Here is a 23,963-nt window from a genome sequence, read left to right on the forward strand (position 1 = left end):
TGCCGCAGGAGGCGGGTGGGGAGGCTCTGGGGGGGGCTGTGCCGCAGGAGGCGGGTGGGGAGGCTGTGGGGGGGGCGCTGTGCCGCAGGAGGCGGGTGGGAGGCTCTGGGGGGCGCCTGTGCCGCAGGAGGCGGGTAGGGGGCTCTGGGGGGGGGCTGTGCCGCAGGAGGCGGGTGGGAGGCTCTGGGGGGGGCGCTGTGCCGCAGGAGGCGGGTGGGGAGGCTGTGGTGGGGGGGCGCTGTGCCGCAGGAGGCGGGTGGGAGGCTCTGGGGGAAGGTGCTGTGCCGCAGAGGCGGGTAGGGGGCTCTGGGGGGGGGGCTGTGCCGCAGGAGGCGGGTGGGAGGCTCTGGGGGGGCGCTGTGCCGCAGGAGGCGGGTGGGAGGCTCTGGGGGGGCGCTGTGCCGCAGGAGGCGGGTGGGAGGCTCTGGAGGAGGGCGCTGTGCCGCAGGAGGCGGGTGGGGAGGCTCTGGGGGGGGTGCTGTGCCGCAGGAGGCGGGTGGGGAGGCTCTGGGGGGGCGCTGTGCCGCAGGAGGCGGATGGGGAGGCTGTGGTGGGGGGCGCTGTGCCGCAGGAGGTGGGTGGGAGGCTCTGGGGGGGGGCTGTGCCGCAGGAGGCGGGTGGGGAGGCTCTGGGGGGGCGCTGTGCCGCAGGAGGCGGATGGGGAGGCTGTGGTGGGGGGCGCTGTGCCGCAGGAGGTGGGTGGGAGGCTCTGGGGGAAGGTGCTGTGCCGCAGGAGGCGGGTAGGGGGCTCTGGGGGGGGGCTGTGCCGCAGGAGGCGGGTAGGGGGCTCTGGGGGGGGGCTGTGCCGCAGGAGGCGGGTGGGAGGCTCTGGGGGGGCGCTGTGCCGCAGGAGGCGGGTGGGAGGCTCTGGGGGAGGGCGCTGTGCCGCAGGAGGCGGGTGGGAGGCTCTGGGGGAGGGCGCTGTGCCGCAGGAGGCGGGTGGGGCTGGGGGCGGGGCGCTGTGCCGCAGGAGGCGGGTGGGGAGGCTCTGGGGGGGGCGCTGTGCCGCAGGAGGCGGGTGGGAGGCTCTGGGGGGCGCCTGTGCCGCAGGAGGCGGGTGGGAGGCTCTGGGGGGCGCCTGTGCCGCAGGAGGCGGGTAGGGGACTCTGGGGGGGGGCTGTGCCGCAGGAGGCGGGTGGGAGGCTCTGGGGGGGGCGCTGTGCCGCAGGAGGCGGGTGGGGAGGCTGTGGTGGGGGGGCGCTGTGCCGCAGGAGGCGGGTGGGGAGGCTGTGGTGGGGGGGCGCTGTGCCGCAGGAGGCGGGTGGGAGGCTCTGGGGAAGGTGCTGTGCCGCAGAGGCGGGTAGGGGGCTCTGGGGGGGGGCTGTGCCGCAGGAGGCGGGTGGGAGGCTCTGGGGGGGCGCTGTGCCGCAGGAGGCGGGTGGGAGGCTCTGGGGGGGCGCTGTGCCGCAGGAGGCGGGTGGGAGGCTCTGGAGGAGGGCGCTGTGCCGCAGGAGGCGGGTGGGGAGGCTCTGGGGGGGCGCTGTGCCGCAGGAGGCGGATGGGGAGGCTGTGGTGGGGGGCGCTGTGCCGCAGGAGGTGGGTGGGAGGCTCTGGGGGGGCGCTGTGCCGCAGGAGGCGGGTGGGAGGCTCTGGGGGGGCGCTGTGCCGCAGGAGGCGGGTGGGAGGCTCTGGGGGGGCGCTGTGCCGCAGGAGGCGGGTGGGAGGCTCTGGGGGGGCGCTGTGCCGCAGGAGGTGGGTGGGAGGCTCTGGGGGAAGGTGCTGTGCCGCAGGAGGCGGGTAGGGGGCTCTGGGGGGGGGGCTGTGCCGCAGGAGGCGGGTAGGGGGCTCTGGGGGGGGGCTGTGCCGCAGGAGGCGGGTGGGAGGCTCTGGGGGGGCGCTGTGCCGCAGGAGGCGGGTGGGAGGCTCTGGGGGAGGGCGCTGTGCCGCAGGAGGCGGGTGGGGGCCTCTGGGGGGGGGCGCTGTGCCGCAGGAGGTGGGGGGCTGGGGGGGGCGCTGTGCCTCAGGAGGCGGGTGGGGGGGGCTGGGGGGGGCGCTGTGCCTCAGGAGGCGGGTGGGAGGCTCTGGGGGGGGCGCTGTGCCACAGGAGGTGGGTGGGGGCCTCTGGGGGGGGGCGCTGTGCCGCAGGAGGCGGGGGGGGCTGGGGGGGGGGCGCTGTGCCTCAGGAGGCGGGTGGGGGGGGCTGGGGGGGCGCTGTGCCGCAGGAGGCGGGTGGGAGGCTCTGGGGGAAGGTGCTGTGCCGCAGGAGGCGGGTAGGGGGCTCTGGGGGGGGGCTGTGCCGCAGGAGGCGGGTGGGGAGGCTCTGGGGGGGCGCTGTGCCGCAGGAGGCGGATGAGGAGGCTGTGGTGGGGGGTGCTGTGCCGCAGGAGGCGGGTGGGGAGGCTCTGGGGGGGCGCTGTGCCGCAGGAGGCGGATGGGGAGGCTCTGGGGGGGCGCTGTGCCGCAGGAGGCGGATGGGGAGGCTGTGGTGGGGGGCGCTGTGCCGCAGGAGGTGGGTGGGAGGCTCTGGGGGAAGGTGCTGTGCCGCAGGAGGCGGGTAGGGGGCTCTGGGGGGGGGCTGTGCCGCAGGAGGCGGGTGGGGAGGCTCTGGGGGGGCGCTGTGCCGCAGGAGGCGGATGAGGAGGCTGTGGTGGGGGGTGCTGTGCCGCAGGAGGCGGGTGGGGAGGCTCTGGGGGGGCGCTGTGCCGCAGGAGGCGGGTGGGAGGCTCTGGGGGAAGGTGCTGTGCCGCAGGAGGCGGGTAGGGGGCTCTGGGGGGGGGCTGTGCCGCAGGAGGCGGGTGGGAGGCTCTGGGGGGGCGCTGTGCCGCAGGAGGCGGGTGGGAGGCTCTGGGGGGGCGCTGTGCCGCAGGAGGCGGGTGGGAGGCTCTGGGGGGGCGCTGTGCCGCAGGAGGCGGGTGGGGCTGGGGGCGGGGCGCTGTGCCGCAGGAGGCGGGGGGGGCTGGGGGGGGCGCTGTGCCGCAGGAGGTGGGGGGCTGGGGGGGGCGCTGTGCCTCAGGAGGCGGGTGGGGGGGCTGGGGGGGCACTGTGCCGCAGGAGGTGGGGGGCTGGGGGGGGCGCTGTGCCTCAGGAGGCGGGTGGGGGGGACTGGGGGGGGCGCTGTGCCTCAGGAGGCGGGTGGGGGGGGCTGGGGGGGCACTGTGCCGCAGGAGGTGGGGGGCTGGGGGGGGCGCTGTGCCTCAGGAGGCGGGTGGGAGGCTCTGGGGGGGGGGCGCTGTGCCGCAGGAGGCGGGGGGGGCTGGGGGGGGGCGCTGTGCCGCAGGAGGCGGGGGGGCTGGGGGGGGGCGCTGTGCCGCAGGAGGCGGGTGGGGGGGGCTGGGGGGGCACTGTGCCGCAGGAGGTGGGTGAAGGCTCTGGGGGCCCCTGGCTGGCTGGAGGATGGTCGCCAAAGCGCTTTCTCTCTCCCTAGGCTGCTCATGCGGTTGGGTTCATCGCGCTGCGCGAAGCGGCTGGTGCGGGGTCTGTGCTGAGCACGTCTGCGCCCGCCCCGGAGCGCTGGAGTCGGGTCCCGTTCCAGGAGTGTGAACACACCCGCACCCCAAGGTGTTGGCCAACACAGCTGGCGGCTGGGGGCACCTAGGTCACAGTGCGCAGCTGGCCTGGCCCTCTCCCGGCAGGCCTTGCTCCCAGCTAACGCTTCCCTGCTCTCTGCCCCTGCCGGGCCCACTGCACCCCCAACACACATGGGGGGCTGGCGTCCCCCGCCCAGCCCTGCTGCCCCCCAGGGATATATGGGAGCTGCTGGGCACGAGCTCATTCAACACCTGCACAAATCAACACAACTGTGCCAGTGCACTGCCCAGAAAAACGGCCACCCACATGCACAGCAGCACAAGCTCATTTGACACCCGCACAAATCAACACAACTGCGCCAGTGCACTGCCCAGAAAAACGGCCACCCACACGCACAGCAGCACAAGCTCATTTGACACCCGCACAAATCAACACAACTGTGCCAGTGCACTGCCCAGAAAAACGGCCACCCACACGCACAGCAGCACACACAATAACCCAAACACACAGCTCCCAGCTGCAGCACACCCCCTCATTCAACCCCACCCAGACCAACACAACTCTTCTAGCACCACACAGCCGCCTGCACACAACCCAGCCACCCCATGCATGGGTCTGAAAGCCGATTGCTCACGAGCCGGGGAAGCACTCCTCTTTCTCTGGGGGTCAGGAGAGACGTCCCCCTGGGGAGAGCCCAGAGCAGGCAGGCAGTCCAAGGGCCTGAGTGAGCGTGCATGGCTCCTCTGTAGCGGGGGCTGGCAGGTCGGGTTACTTGTCTGCCGCCCTCAGTTTGGGTGGGAACAGCTGGACGAGGACTTCCCACAGCTGGTAGGAGCTGAATCAGGAGAGCAGAGCACCAAAAATGACTAAAAGTCCAGAGAACGTGAGCTGTGAGGGAGAGTTGAAAAAACTGGGCTTGTGTAGTTTGGAAAAGAGAAGGCAGAGAGGGGACAGGATAACAGCTCTCCACTACCTGAAAGGCTGTTACACGGAGGAGGCAGGAAACTTGTTCTCCTGGGCTTCTGAGAGGACAAGAGGCAATGGGCTTAAACTGCAGCAAGGGAGGTTCAGGTTGGACATTAGGAAAACATCCCTAGCTGCCAGGGTGGTCAAACAGTGGAATAAATTGCCTGGGGAGGTTGTGGAGTCTCCACCGCAGGAGATATAAAAGACCAGGTTACACAGACACCTCTCCGGGATGGTCTAGATGGTGTTTGGTCCTGTGGTGAGGGCAGGGACTGGACGTGATCACCTCTCGAGGTCTCTTGCAGTTGCAGCGTTCTATGAGTCTACGACCTTGGAACCAGCTCCAACGGGTGGAAAGACAGAAGTGAGATGTATCACAGCGGGAGCCGTGTTAGTCTCTATCCTTGAGAACAACAAGCAGTCCTGTGGCACCTCATATCGCTTTGTCTACAAGGTGCCTCAGGACTTCTTGCTCTGGAAGAGAGATGAACGCTCCAGACACTGCACTGTGGGGTTACACCAGGACAGGCAGCATTGTGACACACCACGACACCTAACCCCACACTGCCGTGCCCAGAGTGCTGGGTCTCCCTTGTCACGCCCCAGCCAGCACTCCACGGGGGCAAGTCTGTGCTGCCACATGGCTGGATTTTTATGTCGGGTCTGGAAGCCATTTGAATGCCCAGGGCGACTATAGGCCTCAAATACTGGGCTGGGGAGGCCCTGTGAGGTGTCTAATGAAAGCCGCTGGTGCCCTGACTCGGTGTGTGCCACTGGGGTGTCTGTATCACGCACGGAGGTAAAGTTACAGATTTCAGCTCTGTAGCTGTGTGAGAAAAGGTTTCCGCGCTGAGCTCCACGCTGGGAGCTGTGAACTCAGCCCTCGCCAGGGCAATGGGCTGAACAGTAGGGTGGAAACCAGGTGCTCAAACACCAACTGCACATTCCGGATGCTTGGGACAGTCAGGAGGATGCAGCCAAAGGGCCAAGTGACCTGGGCTGAAACAAAGGAACGGGCCCAGTTTGGAAACGTGAGACTGTCTCCTGGGACTCACCCCAGGGCAGTTGGCCACAACTGCCCCCCCTGAGTGAGGTGGGGGCGGCCCCTGAAGGGACTGAGGGAAGAGGAAGAGGCTTTGGCCCTGAACAACAGGAGAGACAACAGCAAGAGGACAGCCAGGCTGTGGACTTAGCAGGGTCCATCTTGGCTCCTTTGTTTTGTGGTCTCCACAGGTCCATGTCCAGCACGTGGACCCCAGCGGGCCGGATCCACAGCGCTCCAGTGACTGAATCTGTGTGACCTGAAATGAACTTTCAGAGACTGTGTGTATGTGAGTGGCTCACAGAGGGTGGGGGGCTCCTGCTGAGGGTAACCTTGATGACCAGGTAACACCTTTGTACTGCAGACAAAGGAGGAGGTGGAGCCTGAGGGGTTTGAATTGGAACTGGGAGTTGGAAGCAGTTAGTCTGGGCTGGGAGAGAGAGAGAGACAAAGGAGGGGGCCAGGCCCCAGCTCTGGGGGCCCCTCGGGGCCTCCTCTCCCTAACATGAATTGGACTGGCTGTCTGTGCCTGCTGTACTGACTCCTCTGTACGATGCTGTGTCCTGTCAGCTAATAAACCCGCTGTTCTCCTGCTGAGTGAGAGACTCTCCTGCCTGCGGACAGGGTGCAGAGCTTTGGGGACCCCAGAACCCCATCACACTGGTGTCAGGAGTGGGATGTTCTGCACCCCGAGGATGGAGCATCCAGCAGTAAGTGACCGGGGCCCTGGAAGAAGTGGGGCCTGCGAGACCCAGGTGTGCTGAAGGGCAGTGAGGTGCAGCTCCCCAAGGCGGAGGGGCCTGCGGCCGAACCCAAGCAACTGCGCTCGTGGTTCTCGAGAGGGGGTGCCACACCCGAGCAGGGGTTACTCCTGGGAATCTGTTGGAGTCGGTCCCAGAAGGTGGAGGGGCTGAGGGCCCAACCCCCAGGAACAAGTGACCCACAAGGAGGCTGACGCTGAATGAGTCCTTCCCAAGACAGGGTGCTCGTGGTCCCTGAGAGCGGGTGTCACACTGAAGAAGGGGTTCCTCTGAGAGTCTGTTGGAGTCGGTCCCAGAGGGCAGAGGGGCCTACGGCCTAACCCCGGGGAGCTTGTGACCCACAAGGAGCCTGGCACACTGAAGGGATTCTTCCAGGAATCGTGGGGTGCAGAGGGCATCAGCCTGAGAGCCTGCAACCACGCTGAGCAACTCCGCTGTGGAGTGGCAGCACCTGGAAACCGAATCGAGATTAAAGAAGCTGGACAAGGCAGCGTGGATGTGCAGTGGCAGAGCTGAGGGTTAAGGAGAATCCTGCAGAGGTGAGCCCGGATCGGGGCAGGGAACCCTGGACTGCATGGAGCTCTGAACCGAGTGGCCTGCCGCAGCTCAAGGAGGGAAGGAGCGATTCCAACCCGTCATCTACTAGTGGCCAAGACAGACCTGCGAAGAGTTTTCCAGGCCTGGGCCGAGGAAGGTGCCTGTGTGTCTGTGCAGGAAAGCAGCTGGTCCACTGGGAATGGCAAGTTGTCTGTGAGAGAAGCTGCTCCACCTTCTGTGTGTGTGTGGAAACTAGCCGGGGGGCTGGGACAAAGGAGAGAGTGTCTCCCATTGTCTGTCTGTGTTGAACAGCAGCAGCAGCCTGGGGAGAGAGCAGAGCCTGCATTTGGAAAACGTGCCAATGAGGAAACTAGCCCATTGTCTGAGGAAGATTCACCAGCCTAGGGTGGCTGGAGAAGGATCCACCAGAAAAGAGCATTCCAGGTGTGTCTCTGAATCCAGCCATGGGGGCTGGAGCAGCGGGAATGGCTCTGGGATGGGCAGTGGTATCCCTGCTAAGGACACTGGTCCTTGGTGCAAGAAAAGTGCTTCTGCTTCTGGGGAAGTGAATCCTTTGCCTGAGCCTGTGGGGGCTCGAGATGGAGCCAAGGTCCCAGAGCTGGATCTGAGGGCAGCTGAAGCCCAGATGGGAAGTGGGCCTACCTCTGTGTCTCTCGGGGGGGGATGATGCTTTAACTTGGTCTAATCCAGTTAGTATCATCAGGGAATCCCAGAGACCAGACGATTCTGGTACTTGTTCTTTGCCTGATGCTGAGGTGTTACTGGGAGGGGGTGAGAGGACTCTGTCCTACCAGAGTCATCCTCTCGCCAGGACACAAGAACAGACGGGCAATGGAGTTACGCTGACTGATGAAGATAAAGGAGCTGGTAGCAGAAGGGAGGAAAGGGACCCTGACCTTCTGTCCGGTGGTACTGGCTGTCTGCCTGGAGGGGGATTACGTGGGAATCTGCCTAATGGGCCAGAAGTGATCCTGGGTGTAGGTGAACCCCAGGAGCTGGTTGTGGCTCAAGGGAGCAGTGCCCCTGTGGAGCCAGACAGGGGTGAGTTATTGTTTGGGGAAGCTCTTAAGGAGGAGAATTTCCCTGAAACTTTTCCTGACCCGTCTGTGGGGACTGCAGAAAATGGGAGTGAGGTGAAGGAGAGTGAACAGGAAAGGTGCATGTCTGTAAGAGACAGAGCAGCCCTTTGCCTGGGGAGAAGTTTGTTTCAGCCCCTGATGGCCAGGACCTGCCTGAGTGTGAAACCACTGGCTGTGCTCTGCAAGGGTCCAAAGCAGGCAGGGTAAAAGTTTCTCAGGAATTGGAAGCTGGTGCAAGTAAAGTAAAAACTATCAGGGAATGTGAGCAGCCCTGTGAGAACGAAGTAAAACAGCTGCACAGTCAGTCTCTGTAGGATGCAGGAGAGGGCCAGCAATTCCCCATCTCCAGATGCTAGAAACACTTATATTCTCACACTGGACTCCAATTCTGATTCCACGGGGAGGCAGTAGTTGGAGGGGGAAGGATAAAGGAGCTGTGGTCCTGGGATAAACAGGGATTCCTTCATGTGGATTCTGCATCTGGGACTCACAAAACAACTCTCAGAAAGCAGTTTGGTTTGCAAATTTCCAGACTGGCTGGGAGGGGGCCGTCTCCTTGACAGCATCAATGGCCCAGCTCTTGTTAGAAGGGAGGGCACAGCCAGAGAGATCAGATTTCCACCCCAGGGGGCAAGGGAGAAGATTAGAACTTGATGGTGCTAAGAAAGGCCTCAGCCATTTAGCCCCAAAATACCAGATTCTCAAGGAGGTTACACAAAAGTTGTGGTCTACCAAAGAGCAACGTAAATGTACAGTTGCAATGGGTTTGTTCTGTAACTCACGCTGACTGCTGTAACCAAGGGGTGCTGCTACCAAAAGCTGTAGAATTGTACCATGCACTGAATGTTTGGAAAGAGCCATATGACATTGATGTAGAAGCATAAATTGTATGTTGAAGGAGTCTGTAACTCTGAAATGTCACCATTGTTCCCTGTAACTAGTCTTGCAACCTCTGACATGAGAAGGAACATTCCAAACCTATTGTGTGGCATGAAAGGGGAAACTGAGGCACACAGCCATTGTGGTGGTCTGGCTAAATGCCAAGGATGGAAGCATTTGTACCTTCCGTTACTGGACTGTAACTGAATTCCAGACATTGGCTGCAGCATCTGTATGGGCTCTGCCTGCCCGACTTGAGAACGTGGCTGACGGACCGGGGCCGAAGCAGCGAGACCAACCAACCCAAGGGAACTAAAGGAACTTGCCCGGCTGCATCACATGAAAAGGGCCAAAACCAAGCTCCTGACTTGGAGCCTCCCCCAGCAGGACTATGATGTGGAGGTGGTGCACATCGAGGGGAGAACAGAGGGTACAGCCGATGCCCTGTCACAAGGGGAGGGCCCCGAACTTCCCCAGGTCACTGGCTAAGTGACCCTGCTCAGTTTGGTCTGGAAGGGGGGAGAGATGTGATGGAGTGGGGGATACCTGTGTGTATGTGAGTGGCTCACAGAGGGTGGGGGGCTCCTGCTGAGGGTAACCTTGATGACCAGGTAACACTTTTGTACTGCAGACAAAGGAGGAGGTGGAGCCTGAGGGGTTTGAATTGGAACTGGGAGTTGGAAGCAGTGAGTCTGGGCTGGGAGAGAGAGAGACAAAGGAGGGGGCAAGGCCCCAGCTCTGGGGGCCCCTCGGGGCTTCCTCTCCCCAACGTGGATTGGACTGGCTGTCTGTGCCTGCTGTACTGACTCCTCTGTACGATGCTGTGTCCTGTCAGCTAATAAACCCGCTGTTCTCCTGCTGAGTGAGAGACTCTCCTGCCTGCGGACAGGGTGCAGAGCTTTGGGGACCCCAGAACCCCATCACAGGGGGTTTGCTCATGCGACTTCTGGCTGGCCAGTGGAGCTGGCAGAGGTGCTGTGGTGGCTGGTTGGATTGTCTTTAGTAAGAAGGAAATCCCAGCCTGGGGCTGTAAGTGGCCGGGATTTTAAGTGGAGGTGCCTGGAGTGATTTCTCTAGCTGTGCCCAAAAAGCCCATCCTATTACACGCCCCCCCAGTCTTTGAAAGAGCCCTTCTTCCTATTTTGTTTCAGGAAGAAGCGCTCTTTCGAAGACACGGGTTATTTTTGAAAGAGCCGTGTCTACACTGCTTTGTTTTCCTTGCAAGACAATCTCTTGTGAAAAGATATTATGCAAATGAAACATGTGATATGTAAATCATCTCTTCATTTGCATTTTGACTTCCCTCATTTGCATTCCTCTTTTGAAAGAGGAAAGCAAGTGTAGATGTAGCCCACATGTCAGTATGATCAGACACTTGTAGAGCTGGTTCCAGCCCAAAGAAACACTGACAGGGAGCCTGACTCCCTCCACTCAACTGCAGCTAGCTCTGGGGTGGAACTTAGCAGCGGTTTTGAACAGCTGCACAGTGGGGCAGGTGGAAGGCCCCCACCTCAGGCCGCACCTGCGGGGTGAATTTAGGGCAGGGGAAGGTGTGATGTTACTGGATTTTTACAGAACAACAAGAAGGCCTGTTCTTGTTCTCGGTCCTGTTCTTCAGAGGACAAGACACTCCTACGCTGGGAGAGCTGGAGGGATGAAAGACTTGGTGAGGTGGCCAGGGGGCAGGGGATGCACTGAGGCTTGGCCAGATGCCACCTTAGGGCCAGCTCCAGGAGTGAGGTGGGAGCCTGGCTGGTGTGTGGAAGAGCCAATTGATTCGCTGCTGTGCTGAGGATCGACCGAATGCAGCTCAGCATCTGCTGGGGATTTGGGGATTAAATAGGTTTAAAAACCCTCCAGCCGACTTTCTCATATTGACTCAGAGAAAATCCTGCCTGCCTGTGGTGCTGCTTGGGCTTATTCCCCAAGATCTTACGCCGATTACAGTGATCTTGGCAGCAGGCCCCTGGGACCCAGCCGGGCCAGAGGGATTCCCGGTGGCAGCCCTCCGGAGTGCAGGCTGGAGACGAGTCCCCCACTGCTGTGCACTGCCCGGACAGAACACCCCCCACAGCCTCCAGCGGGTGACCCCGCTCTGTCCCTTAGGGCGCTGCTCCAGTGAAGAACCAGCATCCTCTGTTCCCTGCCGCGAGCCGGAGGTGCACTCATGCTGGGGTGTAGCAGATGAGAGAGAAGGGCTCTGCACCCCCTTTTTGGCCAGGCTCCTGCCTGCACCCCCTGGCCTGGCCTGGCCTGGTCTGGCCCTACCGCCCCTCTCCGGCTGAGCCCAAGGGTGAGCTGCAGCAGTGCTATGGCCCATCGATTGGGCTCGCTTCGCTGGCCGGATCGATGTGGCTCATTCAGCTCAGACTTGGCTGGCTGGGTTCTGCTCCCAGCCCCAGATGCTTCGCACAGCCAATTACCGCAGCCCCCAAACACAGAGCAGTGCTTTAACCCCCTCCGACCTGGGAAGTGTTCCCTGCAAACTGGGCACATAGGCGGCTACTTGGAGAGATCCAATGCCACCGGCGGACTAGCCTGGCACCCACGGCCAGGCTTGGCTTGTCTCTCTGGTGGTGCACATTGACATGCGCCTCGTGCGCAGAAGAAAATTATTCCACACAGGACAGGGAAGTCGGCACGTGGAGGGAGACGATTACAGGGAACGTTGGGGCCATGTAGTAGGACGGGGCCACGGCTGCCGAGGGTGGGGGCAGCTACTCCGCTCCTTGATCTGCCCCTCGGTGGCAGGACGGGGGGGGGCAGGGCTGGAAACCTCCTGCCCCGGGGCCCCTGGGCTGGGCTCTGCTCCTCTTCCCAGATGGCAGCGCCACAAACACAGGCAGCCCAGCAGCCCCAGCAGCCTGCATGTTACAGGCCCACAGCTGTTGTGTGGGGCGTGAGCGTCAGGCTGCTTAGCTGAACTGGGGGCTGCAGCAGAAGTGGATGGAGGGGTGGAGAGTGAAGGGACCTGGCAGAGCTGGGGGAGGGGCTGGGCTGGTGGGGCTGGGGGTCAGGTCAGAAGAGCTCCAGCAGGGCTGTGGGGAGGACTGGAGCTCAGGCTCGAGCTGTGGGGGGAAGCTGGGGGTCAGGCCTAGAGGGCTCTGCAGAGCTGCGGGGAGGCAGGCAGGGCTCCAGGGAGCTGGGGATGGGATCTGGGGGGAAGGGAGGGGTCTGGCTGGGAGCATGGCAGAGCTGCGGGGCGGGAACGGACTCAGGGGGAAGCTGTGGGAGGGAGCTGGAGGGTGCAGCTGGGGTTAGGTCAGAAGGGCTGTGGCTGAGCTGGGGGTGGGGGTCAGTCTGGGAGCTGTGGGGGACAGTTGGAGGGGGAAGCTGTCAGTCAGGCCGAGAAAGCACTGGAAGAGCCGGTGGGAGGGCAGGCTCGGGGTGGGGGGGGTCAGGCCAGGGGGGTGGCAGGACGCAGCCCACCCATCATGCAAGTGTACCCAGCGGGCAGGACTGGATGACCTCGTGGGTCTCATCCAGCCCGAGGAGATGCTGGTTCTGACCCCAGAGGCTCTGCACCCACAGACAAGGCCAAATGGACTCTGCTCTGCAGCCTCAGCTGCGGCCTGCGGCCTGTTAGCTCAGGTGGCAAAGCAGGTGTCTCCAGTCCTTCAAGGCACAGGGTCATAGACTCATAGACCCCTAAGGGCTGAAAGGGACCTCAGGAGGTCCTCAAGTCCAGCCCCCTGCCCCAAGCAGGATCAACCCCCACGAAGTCATCTCAGCCAGGACTGTGTCCAGCCAGGACTTAAAAACCTCCAGGGATAGAGAATCCACCACCTCTCTAGGCAACACATTCCAATGCTTCACCACCCGCCAGGGGAAGTAGTTTTTCCTAATATCCAACTTAACACCTCTCCTCCTGTAACTTCAGACATTGCCCCTTGTTCTGCCATCTGACACCACCAAGAACAGCCTCCCTCCGTCCTCTTTAGAGCTCCTCTTCAGGGAGTTGAAGGCTGCTGTCAAATCACCCCTCAGTCTTCTCTTCTGCAGACTAAACAAGCCTGAATCCCTCAGCTTCTCCTCATAGGCCATGTGCTCCAGCCACGTGATCATTTCCATTGCCCTGTGCTGAACACTCTCCACATCCACACCCTTTCTATACTGGGGGTGAGGGGGCGAGAAATGGACGCAATACTCCAGATGCGGCCTCTCTAGTGTTGAGTAGGGGGGAATAGTAACTTCTCTAGATCTGCTGGAAATGCTTCTCGTAATGCAGCCCAATACGCCGTTAGCCTTCTTGGCTACAAGGGCGCGCTGGTGACTCATATCCAGCCTCTCATCTCATCTATGCTGCTATATTGCTACTTAGCCAGTCGGTCCCCAGTCTGTAACAGTGCTTGGGATTCTTCTGTCCCTTCTGCGCTTGTCCTTGTTGAACCTCATCAAATTTCTTTTGGCCCAATCCTCCAATTAGTCTAGGTCACTCTGGACCCTACCCCTACCCCTACCCTCCAGCATGGCTTCCTGACCCCTAACTTAGTGCCAACAACAAATTTGCTGCGGGTGCAATCCACCCCTTCTTCCAGGTCATTAATATAGATGTTGAACGGTAAAGATGCTGTTCATCCCCTCTCGCTGACCAGCCACAGGCCTTAAAGGAGCACAGGGTGAGGGGCCCAGTGTAGAAACATCTCTGCGTTAATCAACAACGAAGGGTCCTGTGGCACCTTATAGACTAACAGAAAAGTTTTGAGCGTGAGCTTTCGTGAGCACAGACTCACTTTGTGTTGCTCAGTTTCACATGAGTGGGTATTATCTCCGTATAATCTTTGCATTGTCTTTCCAGCTGGCGTTTTCATTTCCACATAACTTTGTAGTGAGTCCTTTATATCAAAGCGTTGTGTATGTACTTTGTGTATGTGGTGTGTATGTACATGTGGTGTGTACGTACTTTGTGCTGTTTTTCTGGACCTGCGCAGGACTCTGTATTAAGTCTTTTTGTAGGGACTCTGTGCTAAGCTTTCAGTAACAGGTCTCTCCTCTTTTACTTAATTGCTGGCTCTGTTGAGTGGCTGGGGTGTGAATGGATAAAGCAGGACAGGCCAGTACCTCCAGACATTTGCAATGCTTGGGGAGGGGGTGGGAGCCAGATCCAAGCACAATGCAATCTGTGACATGGCTTATTGACAGAAGATGGTGGATTAGGACTGGGTATCCCTGGCAGGCCTGAGCTGGGGGAGGGGGAGGGAGGCTCACATGGGCTGTGTGATAGTTTCTGGGCGCAGCTAAAGAAAACAACCCAGGGTAACTTTGCTTAAATCTGGGCCACTCACAGCCCCAGGCCGGAATTTCCTTCTCACCAAGGCCAATCCAACCAGCCACCACAGCACCTTTGCCAGCCCCACTGGCCAGCCAGAGCCACACCAGCAAACCCACAGACTTCCCAGCTGCTCTACCAGCCCAGAGCAGCAACCCCCAAACTCAGGTGAGAGGTTATTAAACCTATTTCACCAACTCCACACAGATTCTTCCGGCCCCCAAAGCCACAGTCCCTGATCAATATAAACTTGGATCTTACCCAAAGCAACATGCAAAAGCCCAAATCCTTCAGATCTAAACATCTAAGGGTTTATTAACAAAACCGAAAGAACAGGGCTAGAGGGAAGAATGGTTGAAATGACACTTTACATGCATCAGCTGCAGGTATTGGAGTAGCCAGCGGTGTTCTGTGCTGAGCCGTGAAAATCTCTGAAACCCCATTTCAAATTACAGTTTTAGTTACTGGAGAATTGGAGATGTGGCCAGCTGGAGTCAGCCTGCCGAGGTCCTTGGAATGGGGACAACAGGCTGCTCTCCCCAAGCTGGATGCTCCCACCTCATGATTTTCCGTTGTCTTCAGGAGCAAAGCCCTTTCTCCTCCCCATAGGACCCTGAGGGTCAAAGTCACCTGTCCCAGGTGAGCTGCTGTGGTAAACTGTATCTGACGCAGCAGGTCTGTGCCCACGAAAGCTCATGCTCCAAAATATCTGTTAGTTTGTAAGGTGCCACAGGACTTCTCGTTGGTTTTGCCATTGGGGGCTGGTTTTGCTGCACACCCCAGTCATTTACATGGCCGGTGAGATGGACGTCTGGGCCTCTGATTTCAATCCCTTTGCTCAGCGCAGGTCACCTGCCCAGCGGGCTGCATTCCAGTGACAAGTCCCACCTTTCTACCTCTATCAAAACAAAAAGCAGTCATGTAGCACTTTAAAGACTAGCAAAATAGTTTATTAGGTGAGCTTTCGTGGGACAGACCCACTTCTTCAGACCATAGCCAGACCAGAACAGACTCAATATTTAAGGCACAGAGAACCAAAAACAGTAGGCAAGGAGGACAAATCAGAAAAAGATAATCAAGGTGAGCAAATCAGAGAGTGGAGGGGTGGGGGGAGGTCAAGAATTAGATTAAGCCAAGTATGCAGATGAGCCCATATAGGCTACGTCTACACGTGCACGCTACATCGAAGTAGCTAATTTCGAAGTAGAGACATCGAAATAACCTATTTCGATGAATAGCGTCTACACGTCCTCCAGGGCCGGCAACGTCGATGTTCAACTGCGACGTTGCGCAGCCCAACATCGAAATAGGCGCAGCGAGGGAACGTCTACACGCCCAAGTAGCACACATCGAAATAGGGATGCCAGGCACAGGTGCAGACAGGGTCACAGGGCGGACTAGCGCTTCCGGGGCAACAGCTAGCCGCTCCCTTAAAGGGCCCCTCCCAGACACACTCAGCCTGCACAGCACGCGGTCTGAGGAGCCATAGGCACACAGACCCCGGGCGCCGCAGTCATGGACCCCCAGCAGCAGCAGCCGCCAGAGGTCCACCCAGCCCTCCCGGCAGGAGCAGGGCAAGCCCTGCTCCATGCCATGCGGGAGGCAGCTGAGCACCTCCTTGCCCCAGAGGAGGAGATGCCCCCAGGGCAGCAGGGCTCATTCCCCAACCCTGCAGCACCCCGCCCCCACCCCCGCCTCACACGCCGGCGGCTGTGGAGCTACCCCACCAGCACCGACTGGTGGGAGCGGCTGGTGCTTGGGGAGTGGGACGACGACCGCTGGCTCAGGAACTTCAGGATGAGCCGGCAGACATTTCTGGAGCTGTGCCAGTGGCTCACCCCTGCACTCAGGCACCAGGACACCGCCATGCGGGGTGCCCTCCCAGTGCAGAAACGGGTCGGCATCGCTGTCTGGAAGCTGGCCACTCCCGACAGCTACCGATCCGTGGGCCAGCAGTTTGGTGTCAGCAAGGCCACCGTCGGGGCTGTCCTCATGGAGGTAAGAGAACCCACGGGGGGAGGGCAGGGCAGGGGAGGGGGGCCCGGGCACAGGAGGGCAGGGCAGGGCAGGGGGGCCAGGGCAGGGGAGGGCAGGGCAGGGGAGGGGGGCCAGGGAAGGGGAGGGCAGGGCAGGGCAGGAGGGCCAGGGCAGGGGAGGGCAGGGCAGGGCAGGGGGGCCAGGGAAGGGGAGGGCAGGGCAGGGCAGGAGGGCCAGGGCAGGGGAGGGCAGGGCAGGGCAGGAGGGCCAGGGCAGGGGAGGGCAGGCCAGGGCAGGGGGGCCAGGGCAGGGGAGGGGGGCCAGGGCAGGGGAGGGCAGGGCAGGGCAGGAGGGCCAGGGCAGGGGAGGGCAGGCCAGGGCAGGGGGGCCAGGGCAGGGGAGGGGGGCCAGGGAAGGGGAGGGCAGGGCAGGGCAGGAGGGCCAGGGCAGGGGAGGGCAGGCCAGGGCAGGGGAGGGCAGGCCAGGGCAGGGCAGGGCAGGGCAGGGCAGGGCCACGCACACCCTGCTCACCGCTCATTGGGGCTGTCCCATGTGCTTTCCCTGCAGGTCGTGCGCGCCATCAATGCCATGCTCCTGCACAGGCTCGTGAGGCTGGGGGACCCAGATGCCACCATCGCCGCCTTTGCCACCCTGGGCTTCCCCAACTGCTTCGGGGCTCTGGATGGGACTCACATCCCCATCCGCGCCCCGCATCACAGTGGCGGACGATACCTCAATCGCAAGGGCTACCATTCTGTCGTCCTCCAGGCCTTGGTGGACAGCCGGGGACGTTTCCAGGACATTTATGTGGGCTGGCCTGGCAGCACCCACGACGCCCGGGTTTTCTGGAACTCAGGCCTGTGCCGCCGGCTGGAGGCGGGGACCTACATCCCCCAGCGGGAGATCCCTCTGGGGGACACCACCATGCCCTTCTGCGTCATCGCAGATGCGGCCTACCCCCTCCGGCCCTGGCTCATGCACCCCTACACGGGCCATCTCTCCGCTAGCCAGGAGCGCTTCAACCAGCACCTGAACCGTGCACGCCAGGTGGTGGAGCGCTCATTTGGCCGCCTGAGGGGACGCTGGAGATGTCTCCTGACCCGCCTGGATGCAGGCCCCAACAACATCCCCCAGATTGTGGGTGCCTGCTGCGCCCTGCACAATTTGGTGGAGAGCAAGGGGGAGACCTTTTTCCAGGGCTGGGCTGCGGAGGCCGGCAGGGCAGACGTCCAGCCACCTGCTGCCCCCAGTCGGCAGGTGGACCCCGAGGGGACCTGGGTCCGGGAGGCCCTGCGGGCCCACTTTGATGAAGAGGCCGCGGGGTGAACTCTGCCCAGGCCCCCTACTGCCCGCCCCTTCCTCCACCACACTCCTGCCCCAACACCTGCACCATGGAGCACCCCACCGCACCCCCCTCCCACTTGTCCTGGACAAATGACAGCACGCACTTGTGGCTGAACTTAAACTTTTTTTTTTTCTTTCCGAACCTTTTTTTTTTAACTGTATAAATATGAGAACCAAAAACAAAGTATGTACAAACATGTTGAAAAAAACTAATATGTACAAAAATAAAACAATACAAAAAAACAAGTGTCCTCAATAATAAAAAGAAAACCAGGGAGGATAAAGGGGAGAACTATTTACATGGGGGGGACGGGGCAAACCGGGGGCAGAAAATAACAGGGTCCAACTATATACAAGAGGGGGGGCCACGTCCCGGGCCCCTCGCCCCTATAGCCCGGCACTGGGCGTGGGCGGCCGGGAGCCCCGCCGCGGTCGCAGCCCTGTCCGGGGCTGGGTGGGGGCAGGCCGGACCGGAAGGTACGATGGCCGGCGAGTGTCAGGTGGCTCCAGGGGTCCCTCGGCGCTCCGGCCCTCGGCGGTGGGTGGCGGGGTGACGGCGGACAGGACAGCGACGGGCGGAGCAGCTGGTGGTGGGGCTGCAGGGGCGGGCGATGCGGCGGCCGGCGCGGCATGGGGGGCCAGGTAGTCCACCAAGCGGTTAAATGTCTCCATGTAGGCCCCCCATGCCTCCTGGCGCCAGGCCAGCGCCCGCTCCTGCAGCTGCAGGTGCTGCTCCGCGACCTCCAGCTGCCGACGGTGGATGGCCAGCAGCTGGGGGTCCGTCGCCGTCGGCTGTTGGTGGCGCGGGGTCTGCCGTCTAGCCCGCCGTGGGGCCGGTCAGTCCTCGGCCGAGGGGCTGCCCTGGAGCGATGGTCCCGGAGGGCTCTCCGGGACGACTGACGCCTCTCTGGCGCTCTCTTCCGGTCCTTCTGATGGTGCAGGTGCAGGACACAGGAGAGGAGGGCGGAAGAAGAATGGAGACAGGCGTTAATGTGGGCCCCGAGCCGTGGCCTTTGTCCCCCCAGCCCTGTGCTGCAGGTTCCCCATCCCCGTCCCCGGGAGATGCTGCTGTGATGGATGGGGTTCAGGGGTCCCCCTGCCCTGCACCCCGTCCCCTGGTGGGAGCGACTCTCACTTCACGCCCCAGGGTCTGACAGCAGGAGAGGTTTCTTAGGCCACAGATGCCCAGTTTCTCCCAGGAGTGACAGCACCAGCTGTCGGAAGAGACAGTCCTTCCAACCCTTCCTGGGGAGAAGACCCCAAGGGGTGCCCCTCGGGGATGCAGCTTTCCCCCTCCTCAGGCTGGCTGCCTTCCAGCTCTCCCTTCCTCTAGCCTCTACCTGTGGGCCCCGCCCTCGCCCCCCAAGTCCAAGCCAGCTCGGCTCCTCCCTCCTCTTTGTTCAGGGCAGAGGTGTCACCTGCCAGCTGTAGCCCCAGGATCCCCCTTTGCCCCTGGGAGCTATTCGGCTCTTGTTGCTCATATGTAGCCTGAGTCTCCCTTTGGCACTCCCCCCACTCCATCACATGCTGCTGCTGCGGGGTGTCCCACCCCCTCCTCCCGGGGGCCCCTCGAGGTTCCGGGCCCCCCTGGCCTGGGGATGGGGCATGGCACTGTCATGCGGGGTGGGGGGGGCATGGGCTGATGGATGCACTGCTGTGAGGGCCATGGCCCTGGTGTCCTTAGGGCCATGGCCATGTGAGCATGTGGGGGGCCCTGGACACATATCTCTTACCCCCGCCCCTCAAGCCCAGGGGTGTCCACCAGTGGGGGGTACCTACCTGTCGGTCCGCTCCCACGGTCCGGAGATCCCCAGGGGCCGGAGGCCCTGCTGCTGCTCCGGGATGGCAGGAGGAGGATCTACAGCCCGGATTCTGCAGAGGAGGAGCCCCCCCCCCGCCTCCTCCTCCTCCTCCTCCTGCCACGATGTCCCGGGGGTGGGCTCCAGGGGGGGCCCCTGGGGTGCGGGGCTTGCCTCCGGGGCGGACGCCGGCTGCAGGGCCTGCTGGGGCTCGTCGGCCGAGGTGTCAAGGGTGGCCGGAGGGGAGGAGGTGTGCCGGGGGCCCAGGATGTCCCTGAGCTCCCTGTAAAAGGGGCAAGTGACGGGGGCGGCCCCAGATCGGCTGGCCGCATCCCGGGCATGGGCGTAAACCTGCCGCAGCTCCTTCACCTTACTCCTGACATGGTCAGGAGTGCGGGCAGGGTGACCCCGGGCAGCCAGGCCGTCGGCCAGCTGAGCGAACGCATCCGTGTTCCGCCTCTTGCTCCCCATTACCTGGAGCACCTTCTCCTCGCTCCAGAGCCCCAGCAGGTCCCGGAGCTCGGCCTCCGTCCAGGAGGGGCCCCGCTGCCGCTTCCCAGCCTGGCTGCCCTCTGGCTGGGCTGGCTGCCCTGGCTCCCCTTGGGGGGGGTCCCCTGGGGGCGCTGGGGGGGCTGCCGGGCAGCCATCGCAGCTGGCTGGGTCGCTGAGGTAGGTGCAGGCCGGCCGCGTGTGCAGGCTGCAGCCTGCACGTTCCCTCAGTTTCCTGCACAGGAAGGGAGGGGGAGGGGACCTTTAAGGGGCCGCTCCACGCGGCCACCAGTGAGCTGAGGGGCTGGAGAGAGCGTCTCTCAACCCCCCAGCTGATGGCCGCCATGGAGGACCCGCCAATTTCGACGTTGCGGGACGCGCAACGACTACACAGTCCCTACTTTGACGTTCAACGTCGAAGTAGGGCGCTATTCCGATCCCCTCATGAGGTTAGTGACTTCGACGTCTCGCCACCTAACGTCGAAGTTAACTTCGAAATAGCGCCTGACGCGTGTAGCCGCGACGGGCGCTATTTCGAAGTTAGTGCCGCTACTTCGAAGTAGCGGGCACGTGTAGACGCGGCTATAGTGACAGAAAGTTCCCATCCTGGTTTAAACACATTAACACATGGTTTAAACCGGGACAGGAACTTTCTGAGTCACTATATGGGCTCGTCTACATACTTGGCTTAATCTAATTCTTGACCTTCCCCCCCGACCCCTCCACCCTCTGAGTTGCTCACCTTGATTATCTTTTTCTGATTTGTCCTCGTTGCTTACTGTTTTTGGTTCTCTGTGCCTTAAATGTTGTCTGTTCTGGTCTGGCTATGGGCTGAAGAAGTGGGTCTGTCCCACGAAAGCTCACCTAATAAACTATTTTGCTAGTCTTTAAAGTGCTACTTGACTGCTTTCTGTTTTGATAGTGTATAGACTAGCACGGCTTCCTCTCTGTTACTTTCTACCTCTGGGCATCCACCCCATTGTTCAGCCCATGTCCTGCCTGGGGCTGAGTTCACACCTCCCGCTGGGAATCTCAGCACTAACACATTTCTAATACAACTACAGAGCTAAAGCCCATAACTCTACTACCAACATGATACAGACACATACGTAGCACATATCAGTTCAGGACACCCTCAGACACCTCACAGGCCCCTCCCCCCCCCAGCACAATATTTGGGGCCTATAGATAGACTTGGGGCAGAAAATGGCTTCCAGACCCAATATAAAACTCCAGTCACATGACAGATGGACAGACGGACGCCCTGGGAGCCAGCAGCAAGCCCCGGCTTTCGCACCCCCCCGCCCCAAAGAGGAATGTGGCAGCGTTAAGACAAGGCCGGGAAGAAGGTGCCACAGCTGACTACATGCATATGCATGTGTGACTCACGCCGCCTTTGAATATGCATGTGATGACTTTGCAGGAGAGGGAGCTGCTATAAATCTGGGGGACCTTGCAGGGGGCCCCAGGGTCTCGTCTCAGCCCCCACCGGAGCACCCATCCAGATTGGCAGCACCCAGCCCCACCCCTCCCCCATCCTGCTCACCCAATCAGTGATGTGGGGGCGGGGGGAGCAGCGCTTGGTACCAGCTACCAGCACTAGCGTGTGTGTGTGTGTGTCACATATAGCCCATGTATTTGGCTGTGTGACATATAGCCCATGTGTGTGTGTGAGACATATAGCCCATGTGTGTGCACGCACGCGTCTGTAAGCGTACCATGTAGCCCGTGTGTGAGTGTAACACATAGCCTGTGTGTGTGACATATAGCCCATGTGCGTGTGAGTGTAACATGTAGCCCATGTGCATGTGTGTGAGTGTAACATATAGCCTGTGTGTGTGTGTGCATGTGCGTGTGCATGTGTGTGTAACATATAGCCCGTGTGTGTGTGTGTGTGAGTGTAACATATAGCCTCTGTGTGTGTGTGAGTGTAACATATAGCCCGTGTGCATGTGCATGCGTGTGCGAGTGTAACTTACAGCCCGTGTGTGTGAGTGTAACATATAGCATGTGTGTGTGTGTGTGTGTGTAACATATAGCCCGTGTGCATGCTTGTGCGAGTGTAACTTACAGCCCACGTGCGTGTGCCAAGTGTTCGCACTGGCCCCTCAGGAAAGGCGGCCTGGGGCCCTTTCCCTGGGTGCTGCTTTGAGGTGTAACCCCAGGGCCAGCCCTGTGTCCGGAGAGGCGTCCACTTGCCGCAGCTGGCCCCAGAGAACCAAACCTCCATGTGCTGCTGCCAGCCGTGCCCCTGGGGCTGGTGCCAACCCCGCTTCATGCAGCCCCTCCGGGGCAGCCCGGGAACCCCCAACGCCTCTTCCCAGGTGCTGACTGGCCCCCAGGTCCCCTTTGCCCACAGGCAGGTCTGCACCAGGCCCCTGCCTGCCCCTTCTGCGACCACTGTCCCCAGCAAGGCTGGATGGGGCTGGTGGTGCCACCTCAGTGGGCAGGCAGCCTGGCTTTCCCCTCCAGTGCCCTGCGCCGGCCGGGGGATAATGCGGCTGCCGGAGAGGAGCTGCTGCAGGGAGTGTGGCAGAGGGGAGCCTGGCAGCTCCTCCCTGGGTGGCCGCAGCAGCCCCCAGGCCCAGGGGTACATCCTGGGGCTTGTGCCTGAGCTGGTCAGGGGGTGGCCATAGGCAGCTCCCCAATCCCGGCGGGCAGGGGGCACAGAGCACCGCGGGCACCAGGGCTTGGGGAACAGCGGAGGCAGCTGTGCAGCTCCTGGACCAGCCTGTGCTGGGCTTGGGGGAGCAGTGAAGGGGGATCCCCAACAGGCACCTACCTGCTCCAGCCCAGAGGTTGCTCAGGGCAGGGCCCCTGTCCCCATGGTCTTCCAGCTGAGCCCTGGGGGCCCTGCGTCCCTCGCCCCCGGGACCCGCAGCAGCGCTGTTCTCAGGGCTGGGAGCGCAGCTGGGGGGCAGCGAGGGCCCGTCCCCCACCTCACCTGGAACATGGTGCCTTGTACTGGGGCACAAAGAGGAGATCTGAACACTCCCCCACCCCCCGCCAGGCCTGAGCCCAGCCGGGGCACATGGCTGGGCAGAAGATGCAGCTCCCCGGGGCACGTGGCTGGGCAGAAGATGCAGCCCCCCCGGGGCACGTGGCTGGGCAGAGGGTGTGGCCCCCCGGCACATGGCTGGGCAGAAGATGCAGCCCCCCCGGGGCACGTGGCTGGGCAGAGGGTGTGGCCCCCCGGCACATGGCTGGGCAGACGGCCTGCAGTGACTGCTGGGGCAAGTGCCTCGCAGAGCCCCCACTCCTTGCACCTCTGCGCCCCCCACTGCCAAGCTGGGCCAGTGGGGCGCTGACCACGAGGGGCTCTGGCCTGGCTTGGGTGGCGCCGATCCCCGGCCCTGAGGGGGGCACGGCAGAGCGGTCGTGCTCCTGCCCCGGCCAGGCCTTGCAGCCCATGCCTGGGGGCACCTGCTGTGCGCGGCTGCCCTGGGGACGGGGCCACCTGAGGCCTCTGCTCCCCAGCAGGTGCTCTGGGGACAGACGGCGTTCCTCCGTCGCCGTGGTAACCCCGGGTCCCCGGGCGGCGCGGGTGGCAGTGCCGGGAGAAGCGAGCTGCTGGCAGCCTCGCTGCAGCGGTGTGGCACGGCAGGGCGGAGGCTGCCGGGTGCATTGGCTCAGCGCTGGCAGGGAGAATCCTTCCCACGGCCTGGGAGTGGGCAGGGGCAGGGGCATGAATTGCCAGGGGGGCAGGAGGGGCGGTGCCCCCAGGGCACCAGAACTGCCCATGTGCCTGGCGGGAGAGGACATTGCGTTTGGGGGGAGGCGCCGGAGTGGGCCCCAGGAGACCTGACTCCTAGCCCTGCCTTGCCCCAGGCGCCCTGGGCAGGCCCCTGGGTGGTCTGCACTGCTGCCCAGGCCTGGGCGGGAGATTCAGGCTCGGGCAGTGCGTGCTGGTGAGCTGTGACATCACTGCCGCTGGGGCTCAGCCGGGGGGCGGGGGGGCAGCCCCCTCCCACTGGGCACAGGGCGACGGTGCTCCAGCCCTGGCACAGCCTGGAAGTGGTGCCAGGCCAGCGGCTCGCTGCTCCGGCTGTGCAGATGGACGGACCTCGGGTCGTGGGTCCGGGTCCCAGCTGATGGATGGGGACACCAGGCCTGCTCCTGCCGTGACTGTGCCAATGCCCCGCAGCCCTTGGCATGGGGAGCTCACGCTTTGGCCTGGCTGCAGAGGGCGTGAGGCCAGCGTGTGCCGGGGCTGAGCCGGGATGCGGGGGTGTTCCGTTGGCCTGGCTGCAGAGGGCGTGAGGCCAGCGTGTGCCCGGGCTGAGCCGGGATGCGGGGGTGTTCCGTTGGCCTGGCTGCAGAGGGCGTGAGGCC

This window comes from Carettochelys insculpta, chromosome 1 (genome assembly GCF_033958435.1).
Source record: "Carettochelys insculpta isolate YL-2023 chromosome 1, ASM3395843v1, whole genome shotgun sequence".
Classification (NCBI taxonomy): domain Eukaryota; kingdom Metazoa; phylum Chordata; order Testudines; family Carettochelyidae; genus Carettochelys; species Carettochelys insculpta.